This window comes from Ovis canadensis, chromosome 11 (genome assembly GCF_042477335.2).
Source record: "Ovis canadensis isolate MfBH-ARS-UI-01 breed Bighorn chromosome 11, ARS-UI_OviCan_v2, whole genome shotgun sequence".
NCBI lineage: Eukaryota > Metazoa > Chordata > Mammalia > Artiodactyla > Bovidae > Ovis > Ovis canadensis.
In genome coordinates this window covers 65,719,036-65,735,172 of record NC_091255.1, presented here as the reverse complement: position 1 = coordinate 65,735,172, position 16,137 = coordinate 65,719,036, and the positions used below count along the sequence as shown (strand labels likewise).

The following is a 16,137-nucleotide window of genomic DNA, read 5'->3' as shown; positions in this document are numbered from 1 at the left end:
AATACTGGAGTGGGGAGCCATTCCCTTCTCCAGGAGATCCTCCCAACCCAGGGTCTCCGAACCTGGGTCTCCTGCATTGGCAGGAGGATTCTTTACCATCAGAGCCACCAGGGAAGCCAGACAGAAAACCTGAAATCTTACTGACTTAAAGAGCCAGAAAACAGAGTTTGGAGGGACTGCAAATCGTCGGAGTGTGAGGGTGGGAATCCCAGAAAGGAGACTCAGTGGAAGCAGACTCAAATTCTGTGTATAAACTGTGCCCAAAGCATTGGCCAACCTGTGAAATATCCAAGCACGGGCCGCTCTAAGCAGCTCAACAAAGGTTAGAAGAACTGAAAAGAGATTTCTGCTACTGGCCACCACATGGGAGACAAAGTTTGGAGCTTGAGTCCAGCCAAATTAACCATTTTCGTTTGCTTTTAATCAATGCATTTGAGGGTAACATAACAAAATCCGAAGTCTTTACAACACGTCATTCACAATGTCCAGGATATGGCCCCAAACTTTCAGGCACACACACACACACACACACACACACACACACACACACCCAGAAAAATGTGATCCAACATAATAGAAATCAATACGGACTGTTTTACAACAGCTGTTCTAACTGTCCTTAAGGACATAAAGGAAAATATACCTGTAATGAATGTCCAAATAGGGAATCTCAGTGGAGAAATAAAAACTATTAAAGAGAATCAAATAAAAATTCTTGAATTGAAAAATACAAGATCTGAAATTAAAAGTTGATTGAATAGGCTTAACACTTCATTAACGAGAACAGAAGAAAGAGTCAGTGAATGTCAACATGGCTCAATAGAAAATATCCAACCTGAAGAACAGATCGGAAAAATACCTAAAACCAAAATAACAAAACACCAAACCTGGGGCCTCAGGGACTGTGTCTAAGCACCTATAAACGGAGCCCCAGAAAGAGAGGAGAGAAAATGCGGGCAGAAGAAGTGTTTGACGAAATAAAGGCTGAGTATCTCCCAATCTGGGGAAAGGCAAACTGCAGAGTCAAGGTGGTCATTCAAGGAGGACAGATACAAAGGGTAGTAGCCATTAACCCAATGACCCACAGAAGTGACCACCACCCCTGCTTTACCTTAAAACCAATGGACAGCAGGGTCCATCTCTCTGTCGGCTTCATGTACACTGTGATAGACAATATGACAATATCCTGTCCTCTCTAGACAGTGCAACAAAAAGGCTGAGGCTACGAAAGCTCTGTACTTTTGCACACGTTTTCCTAACTGACATTCAACAACTGTCTCCTGAAGAGCCAGGAACTCTCATCTCCATTTTTATTTTCTTATTAATTAAAAAATCGGAAATTGGCACTAAGGTTCAGAGACGCTGAACGACTCACCTACGATCACACGGCAAGTGGCGGGGCCAGGGCTGGATGTCCAGCTCCAAAGCCTATTTTCTTTCCTCCATGAAAAGTGAGATGGTGGGATGGCATCATTGACTCACTGGACATGAGTCTGAGCAAACTCCGGGAGTTGGTGAAGGACAGGGAGGCCTGGCGTGCTGCAGTCCATGGGTCGCAAAAAGTCAGACACGACTGAGCGACGGAACAACATCAATGATGAAAGTGTTAGCTGTTCAGTTGTGTCCGACTCTTTGCGACCCCATGGACTGTAGCCCGCCAGGCTCCTCTGTCCATGGGATTTCCCGGGCAAGAATACCGGAGTGGGTAGCTTTATATCCATGTGTATTCACCCTGGCCACACACTGGATTCACACATGTCGGGAGCTTTTAGAAACAATCTCTGCGGCAGATGAATCGATCAGAAACAGCAGGCATTGGGTCCAGATGCTGGAAAATTTGAAATCACCCCTCCAGGTGATTTTCAGGCATGGCCTGGGTTGAGAAACACTGTGGCTGTTATGCTGCAGTCTGGAAAATTCCAGGCAGAGGAAGAAGAGTGGGTCAAGCTGGTTCACACAGGTGGGCAGTGAGAACCTTCGGTCAAGGCCCTCAGGATAAAGGTCCAAGTCCCAGCCCTGTGAGTTTATAACCCTCTACCTCTCATCTTTCTCCTGGACTTCTAGGAAGTGCAGAGCTGTCCCCCGCTCTCGGCTCCAGAAGATATGGGAGTGATAAAACTGTCGGAGGAGCTTCTCCGCAGCAGGGCTTGAGTTACAGGAGGCTGCAGCGTCGGACGCAGGACACTTACTCTGGGTGAGGAACGAGCAGTGAGACCTCAGAGCCCTAACTCTCCCAGGCTCTGCTGGGGGAAGGCAGAGAGTCGGACAGCCCACATTACTCTCCTGGGAGCTGCCCGGTGGTTCTGGGGAGAGAGCGAGCCTGCGCTGAGCAAGGCGGACGCAGGACAAACGCCCCCTGGTTTGCTCTGCCACGTCCCCTTCCGGTCCCTGTGGCCTCTCACGCCTCCTAAAGCCAGCCTGGCCTCAGGACGCTGCTCCCACCACTGGTGCACTCGGCCCCGCGTCCATAGGACCCATCACTGGCTCTGTTTCCCTAAAGCCCAGCACAGAGCAGAGGCCCCAGAGATCGTTTCTGAGAGCATGTGAGGGTGAGTGAGGCTGGCCCCTGCTGCCATCTAACACGAGGTTAGCCAAAACAGGCCAACCGCCACTGCCAAAACAAAACGGGAACAAGACCGGAAGACGCCCTGAGCACCCCTCTTACAGTGGTGGTGATGCTGATGGTGCTAATGAGATGCTGGTGGCGACGCAGGCGCCACCCTCCACTGAGTGCCGGCTCCACCCTACCTCTTCCCCACTGCATCCTCCAGCCACCCTGCCAAGGGGACTGCTTTGGCTCCACCTTACAGACAGGAAGACTGAGGCTCAGAGACCGAATACCGCTTGCCTGTGGCACAACTGAGAGCAAAGCCAGGTCCATCTCCAATGCAGAAGCCCTTAGGGGGCGGCCCTACTCTCCCATTCCCGTGTTCCCCTCAAGCCTCGCTGAGCGGAATCAAGTTTAATCCCCAAAGGCCGCCCTGACCAGGCCTAGGCCTCCAGCAGTGTAGCCAACCCCAATGCCCTGTGTCCACTCTGGGGTTCCCACTCTGGGTAGCTCCCTGCTCTGAGCTAGCTCACGGCCTGGGGTCAAGGTGGCTACTGTGTGACCCAGCGTGGTCCCCAGGGGCCGTCCATACTCAGGCAGCTGGCAGCCCACCCAGGTCCGCTCCTGGCTTATTGATCTGGGCCTGGCGGGGAGCAGGCAGGAGCCCAGCCTTGTGGCCTGATGGGCACTCCCAGTGGCCTGTGTCTAATGACCGCAGAAAGCCATTACAGCCCACTTAGCTGTAAACAGCTCTCCACGGCACTCATTAGGGCCACTGAGATGCAGCGGGAGCCCTCCCCCTGCAGCACGAGGAGGTGTGTGCCAAGCTAGCAGGGGCTGAGCCTCCTTCTTACTGGAAACACTGCTTCCAGCCCGGCCCGGCTTCCGGGAAAGGTGAGCCCGGCTGGGTCCTGGCCAGCGGCCCTGCCCTCTGCGACCAGGGTCTCCCACGTCAGCGGCTCTGTCATTCCCGGCGCAGCAGGGATCAGGCTTTCCATGCCCCAGGGCTGGCCTGACATTCAACCTGAAGGCTAGCCAGCCTGCCAGATCCCCCAGGATCTGCCTGGTGCCCTGAAAGCACTGGCTGGGCCGGTCCACCTATACACACCCTCATGTCTATGGTGGGGACGTCCCACCTGTCATTAGAAAGGATGGGCACTTCTGGAACCTAAACTTTAGGCAAGTGAGACCCCAGGTGCTAGGATCAGGTACCGTCTCCCCTCAAATCAGAGCTCAAACCATCTCAGCCTCGATCCTAATAAAATCACGTAAGGGTTCCAACAGATAGAACAGAGCAACAGGCAGATGCCCTCATCCAAACAGGGATAAGGGTGGGGGTCCAAGCCTGTCTATCTTGCTGTCCCCCCACTCCCCACCCTGATCTACCCACCGCTTGCCATGATGACTGAAGCACCTCTGAATTCTGGGGTCCTAGGGACACGATTTAATAACCTTTGACCCGGCCTGGGGGCTTCTCTGGTGGCTCAGCGGTAAAGAGCACCCCTGCAGGAGACGCAGGAGACTCGGGTTTGATCCCTGAATTGCGAAGATCTCCTGGAGTAGGAAATGGCACCCCACTCCAGTATTTCATGCCTGGGAAATCCCATGGACAGAGGAGCCTGGCGGACTGTGGTCCGTGGAGTCGCAAAGAGTCGGACACGACTGAGCACGCGCTCGCGCACGCTGACAGAGGTAATGGACGTAAAATGAGAGCATACGGGTGGGCTCTAATCCAGCACGACTGGGGCCTTACAAGAAGAGAAGGTTAGGGCACAGACCCACACAGAGGGAAGACCACGTGAAGACTCAGGGAGAAGACGGCGGACTGCAGGCCTTGGACAAAGGCCTTGGAAGGAATCAACCCTGCCGATACCTTGATCTTGGACATCCAGCCTCCAGAGCCGGAGACAGCTGTCTGTTGTTAAACTGCTCAGTGGGTGGCTCTTTGTTACTGCTGCCCGAGCAGCCGTCCCTGACCGTCAGGGGTGGGTCCTCCTTTCTCTAACCCTCCATCTCATCCCATGCTTCTCCTGGTGCACACAGACTAAACCACCATCAGGCATTCCTTTCTGCTGGACCATGGAGCCCGTTTCTCCCATCGCTCGGCCTAGGATGCAGTTTGCTCTCTGTGCTGAAATCTGTTGTACCCACTCCCGGGTGCCAGCGGCCCTCTTGGGTGTGGCTCTAGCACCCCGTCCCGTACCCAGAGCAGGGAACTGTGGGCTGTCCCCTCTCTGGCGGGGTCAGCCTTCCTGCCCTCAACTGCACCTGCTTCTCTATGATACAGCAGCTCGCACCGAACCAGGGCCAGCTTTCCACGCATGAGGCCCAGGCGGCCTTTGAGTCCTGTTTTCAGAAGAGGCCATGCCGGGTATCATGCTCTGTGGTTGCTGTCTTCAAATTCTCAATAATTGTGTTTTGTAAGTGAGGTATGGATCTTTCTTGATTTATAATGGAGGTCACCATGAGTTGAAAATGCATTTAGTACATCTAATGAACATCACAGCTGAGCCTTGCCAACCTTGACTGTGCCCTGAACACTTAACATTAGCCTACAGTTGCACAAGATCACTTAACTCAAAGCCTGTTTTATAATAATGTGTCAAATATCTCATGTCATCGACTGATTGTTGAAAGTGAAGCACAGAACAGTGAAGCTATCTGGGTACAGAATAGTTGAAAGTGCATTCATTTTTGACTCGCGTGATAGCGGGGCTGCCTGGAAGCTGCGATCACGGCTGCTGTCCAACATCATGAGAGAGGATGGGACCATATATCGCCAGCTGGGAAAAGATCAATGTTCAAACCCTGCAGAACAGGTTCGGCTGACTGTGCATCATTTTCGTGCCATTGACCAAAGTCGAAACGCTAAGCCGAGCCATCGTTAAGTCGGAGACCCTCTGCGTTGGAAAAATAGCCGGTGCAGGTGAGCAGAAGAGAGATATGCAGAAGACAGCAAAGAGCTGGATGCTTCAGGAGCTATAACAGCACTTTTAAATCTACTTTTCAAACAAGGGCCACTTTTTCATTCTGGCCAGGGTCTTGCAAACTATACAGCTAATCCCACAGCAGATTTAAGAAAAACTCTTCAGCCCCCAGGGCATCTCGCTCGAAGTGCTAGTAAGGGGAGGCTGCTCTTAAGGATTTCTCGCCTTCCCGATGGGACCTGCGCTCATTCTTGCACCTGCGACTACCTGAGCTGACCCTGCTGTGATTCAAACGCCGCCTGCCAGGCTCAGCTCCGACAGTCCGCTTTCCACGTGCCACTCAGTCACTGATGGAAGTGGTGACCCTGCAGAGTCAAGGACATGCCCCTCGCTACCATGCTAAGACCGCCCTCCCTCCAGACGGACACCCATCCCAGGATAAGCTGCCACCCACCCTATTCTTTCTATTATTTTGTGTTGGAGTACAGCCAGTTAACAATGGTGTCACAGTTTCAGGTGAACAGCTTAGGGACTCAGCCATGCACAAACCTGCATCCATTCTCCCCAAAACTCCCTTCCCATCCAGGCTGGCTCGTAACACTGAGCAGAGTCCCCCGTGCTGCTCGGCAGGTCCGTGTCGCTCGGTTCTCCATTTTAAATGTAGCCGTGTGCACACGTCCATGCCAAACTCCCTAACTATCCCTTCCTCCCATCCTTCCCCTTGGCCGCCAGAAGTCCATTTTCTTAGTCTGTGAGTCTGTTTCGGCCACCTGCCTTCCTGAAGAGGGGCACCCCCTGGTTAGATGCCCCTCCTCGTCTCTCACAGGAAAACCGCCCTCCCAGCCTGGCTCCAGCCTGACTCAGGACCTCTAGGACTGGGCTGAGGCTGGAAGCTGGGGTGAGAGGGTCATGTTATTGGGGATATTTGGGGGACTGCATGGCTCACACTCTGAATCCCGACCCGGGGCTCCGATGGGTAGGGTGGGGACAGCCCCTCCTCTATATGACCCAGCATCTCTTGGGAGAGGGGAGAAACAAAGCAGAAAGTGAGCACACAGGCACGAGCATTTGGGGGTGTGCGCTGGGTGTGTGGCAGGAGCGTGTTGCCTTCTCTTTCCAGGCTGGCAACAGCTGGCGCTGCCTCTCAGAGCCTCTGGCTGTGACAATTACCAAAATGTTTACTATGTGTCACTATTAATAATGCAGAAGCTCCGCCAGCCTCCCTTTCAGAGAAAGAGAGCACCGCGAGAGCGCGGCCAGGCTCTCGGCAAGAGTCCCGCTGCCCTCCGTGCTCAACCCTGACCCTGCCTGGGCACCCCCCACTTCTCCTGCTCAGCCGGCCTCTCCCAATCAGAACAGGGCTCTCTCCCCACCCGGGTATCCCCCTGGCCCTTCCGATGCAGGCTTTGGAGCTACTCACTCAGGAAGTCTTCCAGCAGATTCCACCCCCACCCTCCACAGAATTGCACTCTCGCCTCCGTGTGTATAAGTGAGTGTGAGGGAGGCTCGTGTCTCACCGGCCTGCCCCCTTCCCCACCGGCTCTGTGAGCACCTTAAGGTTGAGACCTTCTCTTCCCGCCGGTCCCTCAGGCATGGCAAGCTCCTGCCCATTTGCCCCAGGAGCTCTACCCAGGCTATCTCCTCCCCCAGCAAATCCATCCCTCACCTCTTTGCCTAGTAACTCCTACACATCTTTTAGGGATCAGCTTAAATGTCCCCTCCTCCAGGAAGCCCTCCTGGACACCTCTTCTAGATCATAGATCCCCCTTTTGAGTATTTTTACAGACTCTTGTAACTTGATTAATCACTATGAAATTAAATAATTTCACCTAACGTTGTCTTATCCTCTAGACTGTATGCCCCCTGAGAGCACACTGGTTTTCGCCTGTGGCTGTGTTCTCAGCATACAGTAGTCACTTAATGAATGAAGGATCGCCCAAAGACCAGCCCTGATTCTTGCAGCCTTAGTAACAGGCAGAGTCACTGGTGCTGCTGGCTTCCCTCCAGCTCGAGGGAGCACTTTGGGCTGCCAGTGAGTGCTGCAGGGTCTGACATGGGGGTTAGGTGCCCCTTCTTCTGGAACATACCTGCACCTCTGTAAGGCACCCCATCCCCATCATAAGACACAGCTCCCCAAAGCTGAGCAGGGAGGGCTCTGGATAATAGACACCCCCCACCCCAAGCAAGTCACTGTTCTCTGGACCGCAAAGGCTGGGGGGAAAGTCAGAAGTGGCCCCCTGGGCGGGATGTCCTGGTTGTGCTAACAGTCCCCAGCCCTCACACCTGCCCACAAACGAGTTCCTGGGGGTAGAGGGTGAGAGCGCCCCTGCCCATCCACAGCTCCATCCAGGACTCTGCCCTCAGCTCGGAGTCCAGAGTCCGGAGTCCAGGCGGATGAATAGGCATGCGGGGGTAGGGGGTGGGGGAGGGTGAGTGCCAGGCTCGCCCACAGCTGCTGTGCCAGCCTGCCAGCCACCAGGAGCCTGTCTCTTAAACACAGATTCTGACTTCGAACAACAAGATGCCGGGGACACAGTCTCCCTGGACAGCCGGATCGGCAGAGGCAGCTTGGGGTGGGGGAGGAGCCCTCTAGGGAAGAGGGCTCCCCGCCCAGTGGCTCCCCAAGCACACCAACCCCTACTGCCCGACTGTCCCGCACACCAGCCAGCCTGCAGAGCTGGGCACGGGGACTCAGCCTCACCAGGTTCTCCCGGCTCCAGGACAGGGGAAGGGGTAGCCGGGGGCCCTGGTGAGGGTGTGGATGGCGGCAGGGGGCAGGGGAGGGGCTGACCAGTAGCTTTACTCAGTATCATTTTTTCCAAAGAGTCATGTGTCCTCAGAAGAAAAGGGAAGACCTCTGCCGACCTGAATATCCAGCTGTGGACCTGCCCACCTTCCCCTCAAAAAGAGGATGATGGCCGATGCCCAGGAGGCACCACGCCACCTGTCCTGCCCTGCCTCCCTCCTCCTGCCGCTGACCTGAGCGAGCTGGGGCACAAGGTGAGTCCTTCTGAGCCTTGAGCTCCTCCGTCTAAAATAAGAGGGGCGTGGACCTAGAGATTGTCACACTGAGTGACGTCAGACAAAGAAGGAGAAATGTCATATGACACCCTTATATGTGGAATCTAAAACGAAATGGTACAGATGAACTCGCAAAACGGAGACTCACGGGCTTCAGGAACAAACTTAGGGTTGCCTGTACGCACTGTGGATTTAAAATGGATAACGAACAGGGAACTACTGTGCAGCTCTGGGAACTCTGCTCAGTGCTCTGTGACAGCCTGGATGGGAGGGGGGTCTGGGGGAGAGTGCATGGCTGAGCCCCTTTGCTGTCCACCTGAGATAGTCACAACATGGTGAGTCAGCTATGCGTGCGTGCTGGTTAAGTCTCTTCAGTTGTGTCTGACTCTTTGCGACCCCATGAATCGCAGCACGCCAGGCCTCCCTGTCCATCACCAACTCCCGGAGTTCACTCAGACTCACGTCCATCGAGTCAGTGATGCCATCCAGCCATCTCATCCTCTGTTGTCCCCTTCTCCTCCTGCCCCCAATCCCTCCCAGCATCAGGTCTTTTCCAATGAGTCAACTCTTCGCATGAGGTGGTCAAAGTACTGGAGCTTCAGCTTTAGCATCAGTCCTTCCAAAGAAATCCCAGGGTTGATCTCCTTCAGAATGGATCTCCTTGCAGTCCAAGGGACTCTCAAGAGTCTTCTCCAACACCACAGTTCAAAAGCATCAATTCTTCGGCGCTCAGCCTTCTTCACAGTCCAACTCTCACATCCATACATGACCACAGGAAAAACCTTGACTACACGGACCTTAGTCGGCAAAGTAATGTCTCTGCTTTTGAATATGCTATCTAGGTTGGTCATAACTTTTCTTCCAAGGAGTTAGCGTCTTTTAATTTCATGGCTGCAGTCACCATCTGCAGTGATTTTGGAGCCCCCCAAAATAAAGTCTGACACTGTTTCCACTGTTTCCCCATCTATTTCCTATGAACTGATGGGACCAGATGCCATGATCTTCTTTTTCTGAATGTTGAGCTTTAAGCCAACTTTTTCGCTCTCCTCTTTCACTCTGATCAAGAGGCTTTTTAGTTCCTCTTCACTTTCTGCCATAAGGGTGGTGTCATCTGCATATCTGAGGTGATTGAGATTTCTCCCGGCAATCTTGATTCCAGCTTTTGTTTCTTCCAGTCCAGCGTTTCTCATGATGTACTCTGCATAGAAGTTAAATAAGCAGGGTGACAATATACAGCCTTGACGCACTCCTTTTCCTGTTTGGAACCAGTCTGTTGTTCCATGTCCAGTTCTAACTGTTGCTTCCTGACCTGCATACAGATTTCTCCAGAGGCAGGTCAGGTGGTCTGGTATTCCCATCTCTTTCAGAATTTCCCACAGTTTATTGTGATCCACACAGTCAAACGCTTTGGCATAGTCAATAAAGCAGAAATAGATGTTTTTCTGGAACTCTCTTGCTTTTTCCATGATCCAGTGGATGTTGGCAATTTGATCTCTGGTTCCTCTGCCTTTTCTAAAACCAGCTTGAACATCAGGAAGTTCACGGTTCATGTATTGTTGAAGCCTGGCTTGGAGAATTTTGAGCGTTACTTTACTAGCATGTGAGATGAGTGCAATTGTGCGGTAGTTTGAGCATTCTTTGGCATTGCCTTTCTTTGGAATTGGAATGAAAACTGACCTTTTCCAGTCCTGTGGCCACTGCTGAGTTTTCCAAATTTGCTGGCATATTGAGTGCAGCACTTTCACAGCATCATCTTTCAGGATTTGAAATAGCTCAACTGGAATTCCATTACCTCCACTAGCTTTGTTCTTAGTGATGCTTTCTAAGGCCCACTTGACTTCACATTCCAGGATGTCTGGCTCTAGATGAGTGATCACACCATCGTGATTATCTTGGTCATGAAGATCTTTTTCATACAGTTCTTCTGTGTATTCTTGCCACCCCTTCTTAACATTTGCTTCTGTTAGGTCCATACCATTTCTGTCCTTTATCAAGCCCATCTTTGCATGAAATGTTCCCTTGGTATCTCTAATTTTCTTGAAGAGATCTCTAGTCTTTCCCATTCTGTTCTTTTCCTCTATTTCTTTGCATTGATCGCTGAAGAAGGCTTTCTTATCTCTTCTTGCTATTCTTTGGAACTCTGCATTCAGATGCTTATATCTTCCTTTTCTCCTTTGCTTTTCGCTTCTCTTCTTTTATTAACATGCTCCTCTGGAGGGGCATACTCCTCTACCTATGGGGTCTCCCAGTTCTGACCTTCCAGGCGCGCTTCTTCCCCTCCGACTCTCTCCATCCAAGGGGCTTCCCTGGCCCTCCTGCCATCCCAGCCCAGCCCAGCGGTCTCCAGCACAGAAGAGGAGAGGGTGATTTATAAGAGAAGGGCCAAAGGTCTCAGAGCCTGTTGATCTGTTACAGGTGACAGATGCTGGCCGCTGCTCCTCTGTCCTTGTGGCTGATTAGAAAGCGTCTCTGGTGGAGGATTAAAGGGGGGCGGGAGCGAAGGGGGCAGAGGAGGATCCGGCACGGCCAGAGAGCTCACCGCATGGCCAGGAAGTCCACCCTCCGCTCAGGTGGTCCTGCTGTCCATCATGGGGGAGGCAGGGAGCTATGACCCAATGCTGGCTTCTCCCCGTCACACTGCCTGGCACCAACCCACCAAGTCTGCAAAGCCACCAGGCAAGGAAGGGTGTGCTGTTCCTGTTGGAGAGGTGAAGAATGGGAAGCTCAGAGAGGTCAAGTAACTTGCCCAAGGCCACACAGCTATAGACAGAGCCAGGACTGGGACGTAGATTTAGAATGAATCCTCTGTCTCCCAGGCTGTGCACTTCCTGCTGTGGTTTCCAGGGTCCAGGGCGATTCCGTGTAAAGGGCACAGGAATCAGGAGCTCATTCAAGTCAGCCTTCCAACCCAACAACCGCCATCAATAAGCTACGTGATCTTGGAGAACTTGTGGTCTCTTCTGGGGCCTCAGTTTTGCTGTCCGTGAAGTGGATGATACAGCATTTCTCAACAAACTTGACTCGGGATCACTGGTGGGGGCGGGGCGGTGGTGATTAAAATACAGATTCCTGGCTCCACCTCCAAGTATTCTGAGTCTTGGTCAGGACTGGATGCTGCTGACGCTGGCGGTCTGTGGACCACGCTCAGAGCAGGTCTTCGCTTGTGGGTTCCTTTCTGATCTCAAAATGCCATGGCTGTTAGAAGCCTGGGGATGACTGGAGGGCAAAGTGGAATCCCAGACAGTGATCAGGGCTTGTGTGGATTGGACTGTGGACTGTGTTACTCGCTCAGTCGTGTCCAACTCTTTGCGACCCCACGGACTGTAGCCCGCCTGGCTTCCCTGTCCGTGGATCTCTCCGGGCAAGAATACTGGAGTGGGTTGCCTTTCCCTTCTCCGGAGGAACTTCCTAACCCAGGGATCGGACCCTGGTCTCCTGCCTCGCAGGCAGATTCTTCACCGTTTGAGCCACAGGGAAGTCGTGATCAGGGCTTGCTCCGGACCAAACCTCCTAATTCCCACCAACCCTGCAGAGTGTGCTGGCTGCATCCTGCGGAGTTCCTCCCCTAACAGCTCCCACCCTCCACCAGGCCTGGCCACCCACTCATGCTGTCCATGGGGAGCACCCCCCCGCTCCATCCACCACACCCTGAACACAGGGCTCAGTGCCAGCCGACAGTGGGCAGCAGCGATGAGAAGGGGCTCCAGAGCCATCTGTTCACTGGGATCTGGAAACGTGGCTCCAACCCTTGGGAGCTGTGCAGCCCTGGGAAAGTTACTAGACCTCTCCGAGTCCCAATTTCCCTGTCTCTAAAACAAGAATAAGCCTGGAGCAACGTATAGGATAACACCGTCCACGGTCAAGGCACACACGCACGTTGGACCCATACAGCCTCACAGGTGTAGATGTGTGTAGACCGGATACTCCTGGAAAGGTACAAGAAGCGGGCAGCTGGACCTTTAGCAGGAAGTTAGGTCAGTGGCAGAGAGGGAAGACAGTGGTCCCCAAACACCTTTCTGGAGTGCTTGCATTTCTTCCTGCACGTTCGTAGCATTCTTCCGAAAATGACCGTCTCCCGGCTCACCGGGCTGTGGTTCGGTGATCACAGGCGGGCTTGAGCGGGACGCCCGCTGTACGGTGAGTGCTCGGCACGCTGCCAGCACTTCCTCCGGGCCCTTCCTCCGCCTTCTCCCTTTCCGGCCGCCTGGCTCTCCCGGGCCCACCTGCTGGTCTCCTGAACCAGAGTGCTTCTCTTCCTCCCGCTGCCCCTTTTATTTATTCATATTCCCTTCAAAAGGCAGGCGGGTGTGTTTGGACCAATCCATCCACATCCCTCATTCTGCTCCATCGGCCCCCTCTGTCCACCCTTCTCTCCCTCACTGAGACCAACAGCGTAAATTCCTTCTGGCTAGTAATTAAAAGCAGCCTCTTCCTTGGAGTGAGTGTACTTGCCGTAAATTAATAGCGGCCTTCTTAATCAAATCTTATCTCCTCCTCGAGCCATAAACACACGGAGCTAGAGTTGGTATCTCTGGGCACCCAGCTGTGAAATTTAATTTCTGATGCTTCAGCAGATGTCGTGGGGTGGGTGGGTACCTATCTGGGGCGGGGGGCAGCCCCACCTTGAGTCCTGGCAGCAGGCCCTGGGCCGACCAACTGGGTATACTGAACCGCCTCCGCGGATGTTCAGAGGCGGAGCGCGCCTGGCTCTTAAAACCTGACGGTGCAGAAGTTTAATCGTCGTGATTATAATCCCTGGCATTCATGTAGCTTATATTTTCATACATTTTTATCCCATCTGATTCCCATGACAGCTCTAGGAGGGAATGGGCTGGGAGTATGAACCTCATTTCAGAGACAAAAAATGAAGTCGAACATTTTTCAGAGTCAGATCTGGGTGGAACACTTGCTCTGCCGCGGTTTGACTGCCACTCTGACCCTCCAGCTCTTCATCACTTCAGGGGGATTTGTCCCATGGCTTTAATGCGAAAACGGGACAAAATGTCACCTGTAAATGGTCTGGTACAGCTCCTGGTAGGGGCCACACAGGTTAAAGATCTTCTCCTTTTTTTTTTTTTTTTTTTTTGGGCAGCACTGCACAGAATACAGGATGCCTGACCAGGGATCAAACCCCTGTTTCCTGCAGCAGAAGCATGGCGTCTTGACCACCGGACCAGCAGGGAAGTCCCGGAAGCGTCTTCTGCTAACTGACCCCTCCCAAGATCAAACATCCAGCCACAAATGAAAGCGCAGACCCTGACTCGAATCCTACACCCGTGGAATCCCATCTTGCAACTCTGGAGCCACCGGGCTGGGTCCCTGAGCAAATTCCACCCAGCCAGCTGGACGCTCCCCTCCTCACCATGCGAGTCCAGCAGCCACAGGCCAGAGGCAGAGCCAGGAGCTGCCCGGACGTGATCACGGGCGGGCCAAGGCAGAGCCTGGACGGGAGACGCCCCTGCCAGACCCGCGGCCACTGCCGAGAGGCTCTGAGCGGCCCCCGCCTGGGGCGGCCCCTTGGCACCGGCCCCTCCGCGGGTCACCCTGGCATCACCGCTCTGCTGAGCCGCTGCGCCTCTCCGGCGATGGCCCTCGGGCCACGGGAAGCCTGGTGGCCGTCTCTGTGCATTGTCTCTGTCACCCTGCAGGGTCTCACGTCATCCTGGCTCGGGTTCACTGACCGACCCAGACAGGGCTCCACGGCCACTGCTGAGCTGCTCGCTCATTCCGAGCCAAGTGTCGCTGTCTCTCCAGGCTCCTCTGGCCCTTCAGGAAATGAGCCTTTCTGTCTGGGTCCAAGTGGCCCCACCCTCGGCTCCTGGGCAAACAGCCAGCCCCAGGCTTCCCTGGAGCTGGCTCGTGGAATTTCCCTGAATTAGTTGCTCCTGGCCTAGAGCATGCAGCCCTTCTCCCCTCAAAGTCTTCGCACTGCCTTTGAGCTTGTTATAATTGTTTTGAGTTTTACTAGAATCTACACATTTGTTCCAGATTCTTGACATCCACAGGGCGGCACCTCTGCAGGAAACTCTGTTACTGTCCCCTCTCTTCTCAGTCCCACCCTCACTAACCCCAGCATCTCTAAAGCCTGACCATCTTAGATTATGCTTACGCGGTAGTTCCAAAAGTGGGGCTCCCCGGCACAGCCGAAGCGGCAGCACCTGGGAACGTGTTAGAAGGGCAGCTTCTGGGGACTCCCCCAGACACCAGGAATGAGCACCTCTGGGGGTGACACCACGCAGTCTGTCTCTGAGCCAGCCCTCCAGGAGAGTCCGATGCATTCTCAAGTTAGAGAATGTTCTAGGGCAGCAGTTCTCAACCATGGGTGATGCAACACCCACCCACCCCACCCCACCCCCGATGGCAGGGCAGAAGTCTGGAGACATTTTTGGTTGTTACAGCGGGCATCTAGTCCGTGCAGTCCAAGGATGCTGTGAAACCCCCTATGTCGTACAAGACAGCTCGGCTCCCTCACGACCCTGAACAAGCTGGTCCAACATGCCAAGGTGTTGAGGCTGAGAAATCTTGCTCCTGACCCATTCGGGCCAGGATGACCCTGCGATTCACACCTGAGAAGAGGGAGAAGACGCCACAGTGCCCCTCGGACTTCCCAAAGGCCAGGATGGCACAACCCCAGGGCAGACCCCTAAAACACGGGACCCCTCTTCTGCACTCTAGGTACACACGAAGCCACTTCGCTCCCCCAGCAGCCCCGGGAGAGGGGGCCCCTCCCAGTGACCCATTTTACAGGTGGGGAGCCCGCGACACACAGCGGCCCAAGGCCTCACAGCCAGTGCACGGTGGGGAGGGAAACCCAGAGCAGCTAACACCAGAGTCGGCTTCCTCGCCGGCTCCCTAAGCGGAGGTGCTCACTTGTTACTCAATGATCTATTTAAGCAAGAGAGACGGCAGGCCCTGCAGCCGCTCACTCAGTCTGTCTAGGAGCAGTTATTTAGTGCCGACGACATGCTTGTCTAGCAGCTAGCGGCTTTATGGTGGGACTCTGTATTTCCAGGCCACCAGAAATGCACACTCCAGCTGGGAGAGACTAAGATTAGCACACTCGAATGCACACATGCACACACTCCTAGAGGATAAGGCAGCATCTCTTTTGAGGTGCAGAGTTGTAGGTGCTCGGTGCACGTAAAGACAGAATGGAAGTGAGGGAGGCCCTGGGGGAGAGCTGAGCCTGGAGGTGAGGCTCAGATTTGGGGAATTGGGGAAGGGAGGCCAGTGAAACAGGAGGAGCACGGGGCAATGAACGGGGCCTTGAAACAGACAGAGGTCACACTTACCACTCACTAGTGGTGTGGGCAAGTCCCTTCTATCTCAAGCCTCAGTTTCCTAATCTGGGAAGTGGGGGCATTGCCACCTGCCACACAGCAAAGGGTGGGGATGCAACAGGGAGTCATGGAAAATCTCTGTTCACGGTGCTGTTCCTTTATCAGCTCTGAAAGTGTGAGTCGCTCAGTCACGTCCAACCCTGTGTGACCCCGTGCCCTGCAGCCTACCGTCAGCCCTGACACGGGGTTAATTTCTGTCTGGTCACTGGAGACGGGAACCTCACTGGCCTGCGGTGTCTGGGCCGTAACGGAGCCGTCCCCAGCCGGCAGGGCAGAGCAGCCGGTCCGCTCTGAGCAGCCC

General features: G+C 54.0%; 1 protein-coding gene and 1 long non-coding RNA gene across 3 annotated transcripts in view; one reads left to right on the top strand and one right to left on the bottom strand.

Annotated features, from left to right (window-relative positions):
• SDK2 (sidekick cell adhesion molecule 2) overlaps window positions 1-16,137 on the bottom strand; it is a 274,805-nt gene that overhangs the window by 206,552 nt on the left and 52,116 nt on the right. The window lies entirely within an intron of this gene.
• LOC138415433 (uncharacterized) lies at window positions 7,876-15,016 on the top strand. The gene is made up of 3 exons (XR_011247239.1): window positions 7,876-8,179; window positions 8,300-8,475; window positions 13,589-15,016. It is a non-coding gene; the product is annotated as an uncharacterized lncRNA (long non-coding RNA).